Source organism: Apium graveolens, chromosome 4 (genome assembly GCF_009905375.1).
Source record: "Apium graveolens cultivar Ventura chromosome 4, ASM990537v1, whole genome shotgun sequence".
NCBI classification, from domain to species: domain Eukaryota; kingdom Viridiplantae; phylum Streptophyta; class Magnoliopsida; order Apiales; family Apiaceae; genus Apium; species Apium graveolens.
Genome location: NC_133650.1, coordinates 197197868 through 197208563, shown reverse-complemented (window position 1 = coordinate 197208563; position 10696 = coordinate 197197868). Strand labels below are relative to the sequence as shown.

At 37.8% G+C, this 10696-nt stretch overlaps 1 non-coding gene across 1 annotated transcript; it reads left to right on the top strand.

The window, feature by feature from the left end:
* Positions 1-7724: 7724 nt before the first annotated feature.
* On the top strand, positions 7725-7831 carry LOC141722618 (small nucleolar RNA R71). Its single transcript, XR_012575629.1, has one exon. It is a non-coding gene; the product is annotated as a small nucleolar RNA R71 (small nucleolar RNA).
* The last annotated feature ends 2865 nt before the right edge of the window (positions 7832-10696 follow it).

Sequence of the window (10696 nt, the reverse complement as noted above, 5' to 3'; positions counted from 1 at the left end):
AGTGGACTAAGGAGTGGAACACAGTTACCTTTGTTCCTTCTGAAAAGATTTTTGCTGAGCATCTTGCAAAAGATGATGAAATGCTGATCAATGATGATTTCAAGACACAACTGAGAGTTACTGCATTGAGTACAAGGCACCTTCAAGGTCAACACTCAATAACTCATGACAAGGTGAATAAAATTCAAGAAAACTTGATCCAGCAAGATATGAATCTGAAACTTGAAAAGAAAAGGTTTTTCCAACCTACCTTTGACAGAATTGCCTACATTGAGAAAACCCAAGAGAAGCAACAGTCTCAGATTGATGAAATTTTGAAGAATCAAGCTTCTCATCAAAATCAACTCAATGAGATCCAATCCTCAGTGGAATTGCCTGTCTCTCTTTTATTACCTGCTGATGCCAAAAAGGGGGAGAAAGTAATTAAGTCCAAATGCAAACCTATTAAGATACTGAAGGGAAAGGATGATGGAAAAGATGACCCGGGAAACTCTGGAATGGGTGGAGGTCATGGTCAAGGTAAAGGTCTTTCATCAAGTAGAACTGGAACTACAAGTCAAAGAACAAGTTATGATACTGGGAGAAGAATAATTTCTGATACTGGTAAAAGGATAAGTTCTGCTGATCATCTGGAACTTGATGAGGAGATTTCAAGACAATTATTTCTGAAAGAAAATCCAGGAATGGACTTTGAGACTCTAAATGAAGAAGAAGCTAGACTTAAGTTAGAAAAAGTCAACTCCAAATCTGAAGATTCTATTGTTGAAAAGAAAATTCCTAAGGCTAAAGGCATTGTGATAAAAGAAAGGGTAAATCCTGAGGCAACCAAGGCCAAATCACAAATGCAGATAGATCCAAGGTCCAAGGGCAAAGAAAAAGTTGGTGAACCTGTAAAGGATTATGTGCCTCCTATGGATGAAGAAATATCTGTTGAAGATGCTAATCTTACTCTAGTTTTAAAGAAGATTTCTCAAACAACCTCTGACATGGCTCAAGTTGTTCAGAGTCAAGATATAGTAAGTTCTGATATGACATTGAAGCAAGCAACCTCTGACATAGCTCAAGTTGGCTTGATATCAGAAGATAAGTTAAAGGAAACCTCTGACATTGCTCATGTTAAATCCTCAAGGTTACTCCTACCAGGATTCACTAAAGCTAAACAGACTCAACCTTTGAAGACTGCAACAAGTGGTTTTGAAGCAAGAGTGGTTACAGGAAAGGAAGCAAGAGATAAATCTGGATTGGGTAGTGATGATGAAAGAAGAGTGCAGAACACAACCAATGATCCAACTTCCTTAAGTGAACCAGGTGTTGGAGCAACTCCTGAAAGATTGAATCAGCTTGAATCTGTACAGATGGTTTACCATACCTTCTTGAAAGAACACATCTTGTTATATTTCATGACAGATGAAAGGGTTTACCATATTAGGGAAAATGCTATACCACTTAAGTATTTTGAGGAACTAGAACATGTTTTATTTCTACTTCAAGTGAAGAACAGATTAACAGAAAGTGCTGCAAATTATTTGAAGACTCAAATTCAGAGGCAGAAAAAGCTTTATTCTGTAAGGTCTGACAACACATATTGTCCCAAGTACAGAGATCACAAGGGTGATATTGTTGAGATGAAGCCTAACTCTGCTAAGATTATAACTACCTTTCTGGGTTATAAGGTTGTAGAATTCAATCTTGAGTCTGACAAGGCATATTTGATCAGACTGGATCAGGACATAAGGAAAGCCAGAATAAATGATCTCAGGGCAGCTATCTTTCAAATTGGTGAAGATACAGTTGAATTGAAGAATGCTAAAAGGAGGATGATTGATGAACTTAAATATGCTGAGAGATGTTTGTTAAAGAACTATCTCAGAACAACTCCCGATATCAAAGAGATCAGTAATTGAAGCCAAGTCAAGATCTACAACTGCTCAAATTCTGATGTGTATACAGACTGAAGCTGTTATTGCAAGTTAAAGTTGGTAAAGCTTTAAGGACTGTAAGTTGTAGTTATCTAGTCAAATTCTCATGCATTTGTACTTAATATTTTTGACATCATCAAATATATGTTAAACTTGTATATTATACTAATTTACAAGTTGGGGGAGATTGTTAGATATATTTGATAATGTCATGTCTAATATGATTTGTGTTTAGTTTTCATATCTTACTTGAACAGGACAATTCAGTACTTTACTGTAAATCAACACTTATATTGAAGTCAGAACTTAAGTGGTCAGAACTTAAGTTATCAAGAGATATTTATCAGGAGATAATATCGGGACTTAAGGAGAATTTCAGATAAGGAAGGCGGCTGATTGAAAGGAAAGAAGATCAAGATAAACGCAAGAAGAGATATGCATGGAGAAGGAATTCTATGAAGAATAGAATAATTGGAAGAAAAGATATTTGATTGATATATTTTAGGAAGCAGAATTATATTCCATATCAATTAGCGATTATCTTGTAACTGGGTAGTATATAAACACAGACATAGGGTTTACACTATAAGTGTTATTATTATCGAGAATAATATTCATTGTAACCCTAGAAGCTCTCGTGATATTTGTTCATCACTGAGAGAGGACAGTTCCATATTATAACAGAGTTTATTATATTGAATAAAGTCTATTTCTGTTACTTGAGTTCTTTAATTCGATTTGATTGTGATAAACACTGTATTCAACCCCCTTGTATAGTGTGTGTGACCTAACAGTGACTGTTAGGGCGAAAACACGCGCTAAAATTACATGCAAGTATACGCGTTCGCAAGTAGTATAAGATATAAATTAGATTCGTACCCAAAGAGACTCTTATTAGTTAACTTAAGATTATGCACCAATGCAACAATGTTATGGCTATCGCTCAATGCTAAGACAATAACAAGTTGAGATGTTTATAACTAAGATTAAAATAACATGCAATTAACTAAGAATAAAAGTGATTGAATTAACTATATGAGACAAACATGGAATTCTAACTTCATTAAATACTTCATTCAAAGTCATTGTTCTTAACCTTGGAATGCAATGGTGATGACAACTAATCAGATAACACGAAACTAGTAAACGCCAACTTTTATTATACGAATACCCTACTACCAGACATCCACAAAAGAGATAGAAGCTGAATAGACACCAATTATGTTGAGACCCTATATGTTTATGTAATTTGACAACATAAAGGTTTAATGCGCAAGTTATTTATCATGATTACATAGGGCAAATAAGATGGTTAAAATTACCTATGAATCATGGATAACAAATAAATGAACCTATGCTAGCATGGCAAGTTCTAAACCTATATATTTACTTTCACTTCAATAGAGATTAGCATGCTATGTTATATGTTAGCTACGCATATAAGGTGATAAGCACAACCAATACTAGGATATCAATCAATCACCACACACCAAGATAATAAACAAATTAACTATAGAAATCCATAAGTAAATTCGTTAGAAGCCCACGATAACGATTAGTTCATAACCGAACTCATCGTCACCATGGGTTCCAATGAAAGCATGATAATAAATAATATACGAGTATTAGGGTTCAAAGACAAATAAAAAACAAGCATCCAAGTATCAACTATACTAAAGAAAATAAAAGTCTTCTTCTCCGTAGCCGTTGTGTGCTCTCTAGGTCTTCTTATTGCTCCTTTCTCGCTCCTTGTTGTTAAAAATGTCTTATTATAGGTATATATAGGCTTCCAGATCAGCAGGGATTCAAATATCTCAAAAATTAAGTCAAAACAGGATTCTGCTGATGACGACCCGCGCGGCCGCCCCACTTTACGCACGGGCGTGCGCTATTTCTGTCCTTCTGGCGCGACCGACCCGCATTCCAGCGCGGGCGCACCGTGCTACTGTTCTTTCAGAGCGGCCGCCCCGCTTCCCAGCGCGGGCGCGCCGTGCTTCTGGATTTTTGCTCCAATTTCTTGTTTTTGATGTAAGTTGAATTCCGACTGTCAGAATTTATCGATCCAATAGTCCACGTGAAGCACTCGAGATGCTCTTCAACATGATAAGGGTCGTGGTATCCGATTATGACCTCCTTGCAACATATTACCTTGAATATCTCAATTAATGATCCAACTAATTCCTATAATACACAAACACAAAAACACATCAAAAATACCAACTAATTGAGTCCAAAACACCAGCTTAAGCTTGTAATGAAGCGTTCAAAGTGGATAAAAAATCCACTTATCACACCCCCAAACTTGAATCGATGCTTGCCCTCAAGCATAAACAGACTCAAAAACTATTAAACAAACATAATGCATGAATGCAATTACGTGAATGTAACTAAATGATAATGCAATCGATCCCCTCAGAATAACCATAACCAACCAACAAGCGAATGCCTCTAAGAATGCAATGACTTAAAATAGAGTTCGAATAAATCCCACAAAACAACTCACAAACCAGAAATGTGCGTGTGTTGCTTAATAGATATACTCTCGATACTAGATCAGTAACCATAACTTATCTATCATCACAACAATCACAAGTTTATAAACATAATAGACGTTAAACGCATAATGAATCACAACACTTTCTTCCTACTAGAGTTATAAAAGGATTCATGCTATTATTGAACACATAACAAAGATGCTTATTTGACCGTGCAATGAATGAGGTCCCACAAGACTTATAAAATAATACCCATATAGCGAACGTTATGTTAGCGGATCCCAGACTATGAAAGGCTTAGGTCACTAGGCACAAAATCCCCTAGAACTTAATAACTCGAGTATTAAAGAGCTCACTTTTGATCAATTCTGCATAAACACATATTCTTTTTTCTTTCTTCCTTTTTTTGTTTTCTTTTTTTCTTTTTTTTTTCTTTTTTTAATGATTTCTGAATGAGTGCGTTTCGCTCCATCTCATTCAACCCTAGACTACTCATATAAATATGAGCCGGCTACTAGCCATTTGATGCCTAGCCACAACTAACAATGAAATCCAAGTTTTTCCCTAGTTTAAAATTCAGTGTTCTTACGTCATTACGAGAATAACAATAATTCTAAATATAAACAAGTGATTAGTTCTCAACAACTAAACAAATATGATCATGATCTAGATCAAAAGCAATCCTATAATACTTGTGAATTTTTTTTCTCTGGCATGCAAATCAATTCATTAAGACTTAAACATCCCTTTATTCGTCATCACCACACTCAAATCAACATCAACTTATCAATCAGAAGCAACTTAACCTAAGGGATCATGTTTTATGCATGCACATGCAACTATATGAACTCACATAAAAACACAAATACAAATATCCTATGTGAACAATCATGCAAAAATATGAATGAAATACAACTAAACATGCAACATGAATCTATATGAATCTAAATGGACACACACAAACTAATCCTTACATTATCACCCCAAAACTTAAAATTTTGAATGTCCTCATTGAAGGTAATAATAAGGATACAAGACAAACCTAGTTAGCAAGAGGATCACACTCTTCGGGTGGAGGATCAGGTGGCCAATCAACCTCGACACCAGTGTCTTGGAAAACAGTACCGAGAGCGTGTGTCAAATCTTCAGCAAAATGTCTGTGAATGTCATGCATGGCCTCAATATGCCGAATCAACCTTCTATACTGCGCATCACCAAGACCAAACCTATCAATTATCCGTGATGCACAGGAGGGACCATCTGTAAGCATGGGAGGAACCATTCGACCACCCTCTACATCATCAAAAATATATCCCAAGCCCTTGTCATGGGGTGCACCGAAGAATGCATAACTCAAGTGATCTAGTAGTGGGTTGAGCTCAAGTGTGGGAGCTTCTTCAATAGATGGCTCGAGACGCTCCTGAGAAATTTTCAGCTCTGCTAACCTAAGGGAATCGAATGGCATATCCAACTTCCTCTTCCACGGAGGTGCATTCAAAACCTGTAGTTGCTCTGCTCCTTCTCATTCAATAACTGATTCCCCTATTAAGGATCTCTATAAGGTATCTGACTTTGGCACTTGCTCACGTTCCGAATTCACTACAGAATCGACCCGCTCTACTTTAAAGCACTGCTCTTTATCTGTGGGTAACTTTATTACCTTGAACACATTAAAAGTGACCTTCTGATCTTGAACCTTCATCGTAAGCTCTCCTTTTTACACATCGATCATAGTTCAGCCTGTAGCCAAGAATGGTCTTCCCAAGATAATGGGAATCTTCTTATCCTCCTCAAAGTCTAGAATGATGAAATCAGCAGGGAAGATGAGTTTGTCCAACTTGACCAAGACATCCTCCACAATGCCTCGTGGATATGTGATGGTCCGATCGGCCAACTGTAAGGACATGTTTGTCGGTTTTGGTTCAGGCAAACCAAGTTTCTTGAAGACAGATAAGGGCATCATATTGATGCTAGCTCCCAAATCACATAAACATTTGTCGAATGATAAGTTTCCGATGGTGCAAGGAATGATGAAGCTTCTAGGATCTTTAAGCTTCGGAGGCAACTTCTGTTACAGCACATCACTGCACTCTTCCGTTAGAGCAACGGTCTCTAAGTCATCAAGCTTCACTTTCTGTGAGAGAATACCTTTCATAAACTTTTGCATAGCTAGGCATCTGTTCAAGAGCTTCAGCGGAAGGTATGTTTATATGAAGTTTCTTGAACACCTCCAGAAACTTAGCAAACTGCTTATCCAACTTTTGCTTCTGCAGCCTCTTAGGAAAATAAGGTGGAGGATATACCTGTTTATTCCATGTATTACCCTCAGGAGGAGTCTGTTCCACAGTTTTCTTCCTTAATTCCACCTTGGCATCCTTATGCACCACTGTTTCAGCTATAATCTCATTTTCTGGATTTGGCAAAGGTGCAGATGCACCTGCATTCTGGACATAATTTTCAGACTCTTCGTCTTGCTGAATTTGGGGGCTTGTGACCTTTGTGGACCTTAAGGTGATGGCATTCACCTGTTTATTAACTTCCCTCTTGCCTGGATTGGCTTCTGTATCACTAGGAAGCATTCCAGGTGGTCGATTCAATAAAGCATTGGCAATCTGCCTAATTTGATTCTCCAGAGTCTTGACAGAAACCGCTTGGCTCTTGCACATGAGCCTCAACTCCTCCAATTCAGATTTTTTATTAGATTAACTTGTATTTTCATACGATAGTTGCTGAAGTTGGAGTTGTTATCTTGGTGCATATTGCGGTTATTGTCTTAGTGCATATTGCGGTTGTTTAAAATCAGGAGGGTTGAACTGCTTTGCTGTATACTGTTGATAAGAATGTTGCATCATATTCTGATTGTTGCTCTAGCTGAAGTTAGGATGATTCCAGTTTTTGAGATGATAAGTGGCAGGAAATGGTTGTTGCGACCTCTGAAAGTTGCTCACAAACTGAGCTGATTCACAAGATGTAGCACAATGCTCCGTCACATGCGGACCTGCACACAGCTCACAAACACTGGTTATCTGATTAACATCATAGTTAGCCAGATAATCGATCTTCATTGATAACGCCTTTAGTTGAGCAGTGATAGCCGTAGCTGTATCCACTTCATGAACTCTAGCTACCTTTCCCTGTGGAAATCTCTGGGCTGGATACTGATATTCATTAGCAGCCATCAGTTCAATTAGCTTATAAGCTTCCTTATAGCTCTTTTGACCATAATGCTCCACCCGATGCTGCATCAAGCATAGGTATTGACTGTGCTACCAAACCATTATAAAAATAATTGATGATCATCCAATCAGGCATGCCATGATGAGGACACTTCCTAAGCATCTCCTTGTAGCGCTCCCAAGCTTCACATAGAGTTTTTCCCGATTGCTGCGCAAATTGAGTAAGAGAATTCCTGAGTGCAGCTGTCTTCTCCATAGGGAAGAATTTAGTAAGAAACTTCTGAGCAAGATCCTCCCAAGTAGTGATAGAACCTGCTGGTAGAGAGTGTAACCAGCTCTTAGCCTTATTCCTCACAGAGAATGGGAACAGTCTCAGTTTCACCGTATCCTCAGACATACCATTGAACCTGAAGGTGTCGCAGATCTCTATGAAATCCCCGATGTACATATTTGGATCTTCCGTTGGAGGACCCCCAAACTGGACTGAATTATGTATCATCTGAATTATGCCAGGCTTGATCTCAAAAGTTTTAGCTGCGATTACTGGCCTAACAATGCTAGATTGAATGTCCTTAATCTTTGGTTGAGAAAAATCCATCAATGATTTCGTTGGTGCTGCTGGATCTCCCATTGCAATGAGTACCTGAAATACAACAAGTAAACTGTGAAAGTAAAAGAGTCCGAGTCACTAAACTTTAACGACCACTGATGACAAGCACATAAACTAAAAATTAACACGCGCTAAAATTACACGCAAGTATACGCATTCGCAAGTAGTATAAGATATAAATCAGATTCGTACCCACAGAGACTCTTTTTAGTTAACTTAAGATTATGCACCTATGCAACAATGGTATGGCTATCGTTTAATGATAAGACAATAACAAGTTGAGATGTTTATAACTAAGATTAAACTAACATGCAATTAACTAAGAATAAAAGTGATTGAAATAACTATATGAAACAAATATGGAATTCTAATTTCATTAAATACTTCATTCAAAGTCATTGTTTTTAACCTTGGTATGCAATGGTGATGACAGCTAATCATATAACATGAAACTAGTAAACGCCAACTTTCATTGTACGAATATCCTACTACCAGACATCCACAAAAGAGATAGAATCTGAATAGACACCAATTATATTGAGACCTTATATGTTTATAGAATTTGACAACATAAAGGTTTAATACGTAAGTTACCTATCATGATTACATAGGGCAAGTAAAATGGTTAAAATTACCTACGAATCATGCATGACAAATACATGAACCTATGCTAGCATGGCAAGTTCTAAACCTCTATATTCACTTTTGTTTCAATAGAGATTAACACGCTATCTTATATGTTAGCTATGCACATAAGATGAATAAGCACAACCAATACTAGGATATCAATCAATCACCACACACCAAGATATTGAATAAATTAACTATAGAAATCCATAAGTAAATCCGTTAGAACCTCACGATAATGATTAGTTCATAACCGAACTTATCATCACTATGGGTTCCAATGAAATCATGATAATAAATAATATAAGAGTACTAAGGTTCGAAGAAAAATCGAAAACAAGCATCGAAGTATCAGTTATACTAAAGAAAATAAAAGTCTTCTTATTCGTACCAGTCTTGTGCTCTCTAGGTCTTCTTATTGCTCTCCCCTCAATCCCTATTGTTAAAAATGTCTTATTATAGGTATATATAGGCTTCAGGATCAGCAGGGCTTCAAATCTCTCAAAAATCAAGTCAAAACAGGATTTTGCTGATCACGACCCGCGCGGCCGCCCCACCTTGCGTGCGGGCGCGCGCTGTTTCTGTCCTTCTGGCATGGTTTCCCCGCATTACAGTGCGGGCACACCGTGCTACTGTTCTTTCAGCGCGGCCGCCCCGCTTCCCAGTGCGTGCACACCATGCTTTTGGATTTTTGCTCCAATTTCTTGTTTTTGATATAAGTTGAGTTCCGTCTGTTAGAATTTGACGATCCAATAGTCCACGTGAAGCTCTAAAGATGCTCTTTAACATGAGAAGGGTCTTGGCATACGATTCTGACCTCCTTGTAATATATTACCTTGAAAAGCTCAATTAATCATCCAACTAATGCCTGTAATGCACAAATAAAAAAATACATAAAAAATACCAACAACTTGAGTCCAAAACACCAACTTAATCCTGTAATGAAGCATTCCAAGTGGATACAAAATCAACTTATCAGTGACATATTCTTTTCTGAATCTAGCCAAGACCTCATCCATACTCAAATTGAAATCCTTATCTATCCAAGCATCTACATTCCCATCCTGCTCAATTTCATCAACAATCTTGTGCTGCTGTTCTTCGACATCTGCTTCATATGACAGCATGATAGCCTGATAATCCTATTTGGACATGTCAGTTGTGAGTAGCTGTTAGGTAATATTTTCAAGGCCAAATAGTTGGTCTACAAGGGGATCATTCATCGTAATTGGATGAGATTGAGCATCCTGCAGCCATTGTGAGATGAGGTGAGAAGGTTGTTGAGTGGGGTTGGAGGTGGATGGGATGTTTGTTTGGTTAGAGGTGGAGGGTTGTGAGATGGTAGGTAACCCTGTGATTGGAATCACAGTTGAACTCACAGTAGAAACTTTGGTTTTGACAGTGTTTTGTTCATAAGTAATGGGAACCTCCATTTGAATTGGAGGGGATTTGACCAGGTTCTTGTCATGTACCATGGCTTCAAACCCTTATTCTTCTTGCAAAGAATTGGCACTTGAATGTGCTTGATTTATCTCCCCAATGGTTGGATCATTGACAATTTTACTCCCAGCTTCTATTGACAAAGCAATTTTAGCCAGGGTTTTGAGGGGAATTATCCCTACATGAGGAACCTCCAATTGAATTAGAGAGGATTTAGATAGCTCCCCCTCAAGAGTACTACCCTCAAACCTTTCAATCTGTGAAGATTTATTTGCACATGAAGGTGCATTTGGTACTACCACAGGGTCTTCAGTAAGAACTAATGAAACCCTGTGCTTTGGTTGGTGTCATCAAGGTCTACCCCATAACATAGCCTCTCCCCGACTGAATGTGGTTCCTGGGTGGTGAGTACAATCTCTAGAACTGTGT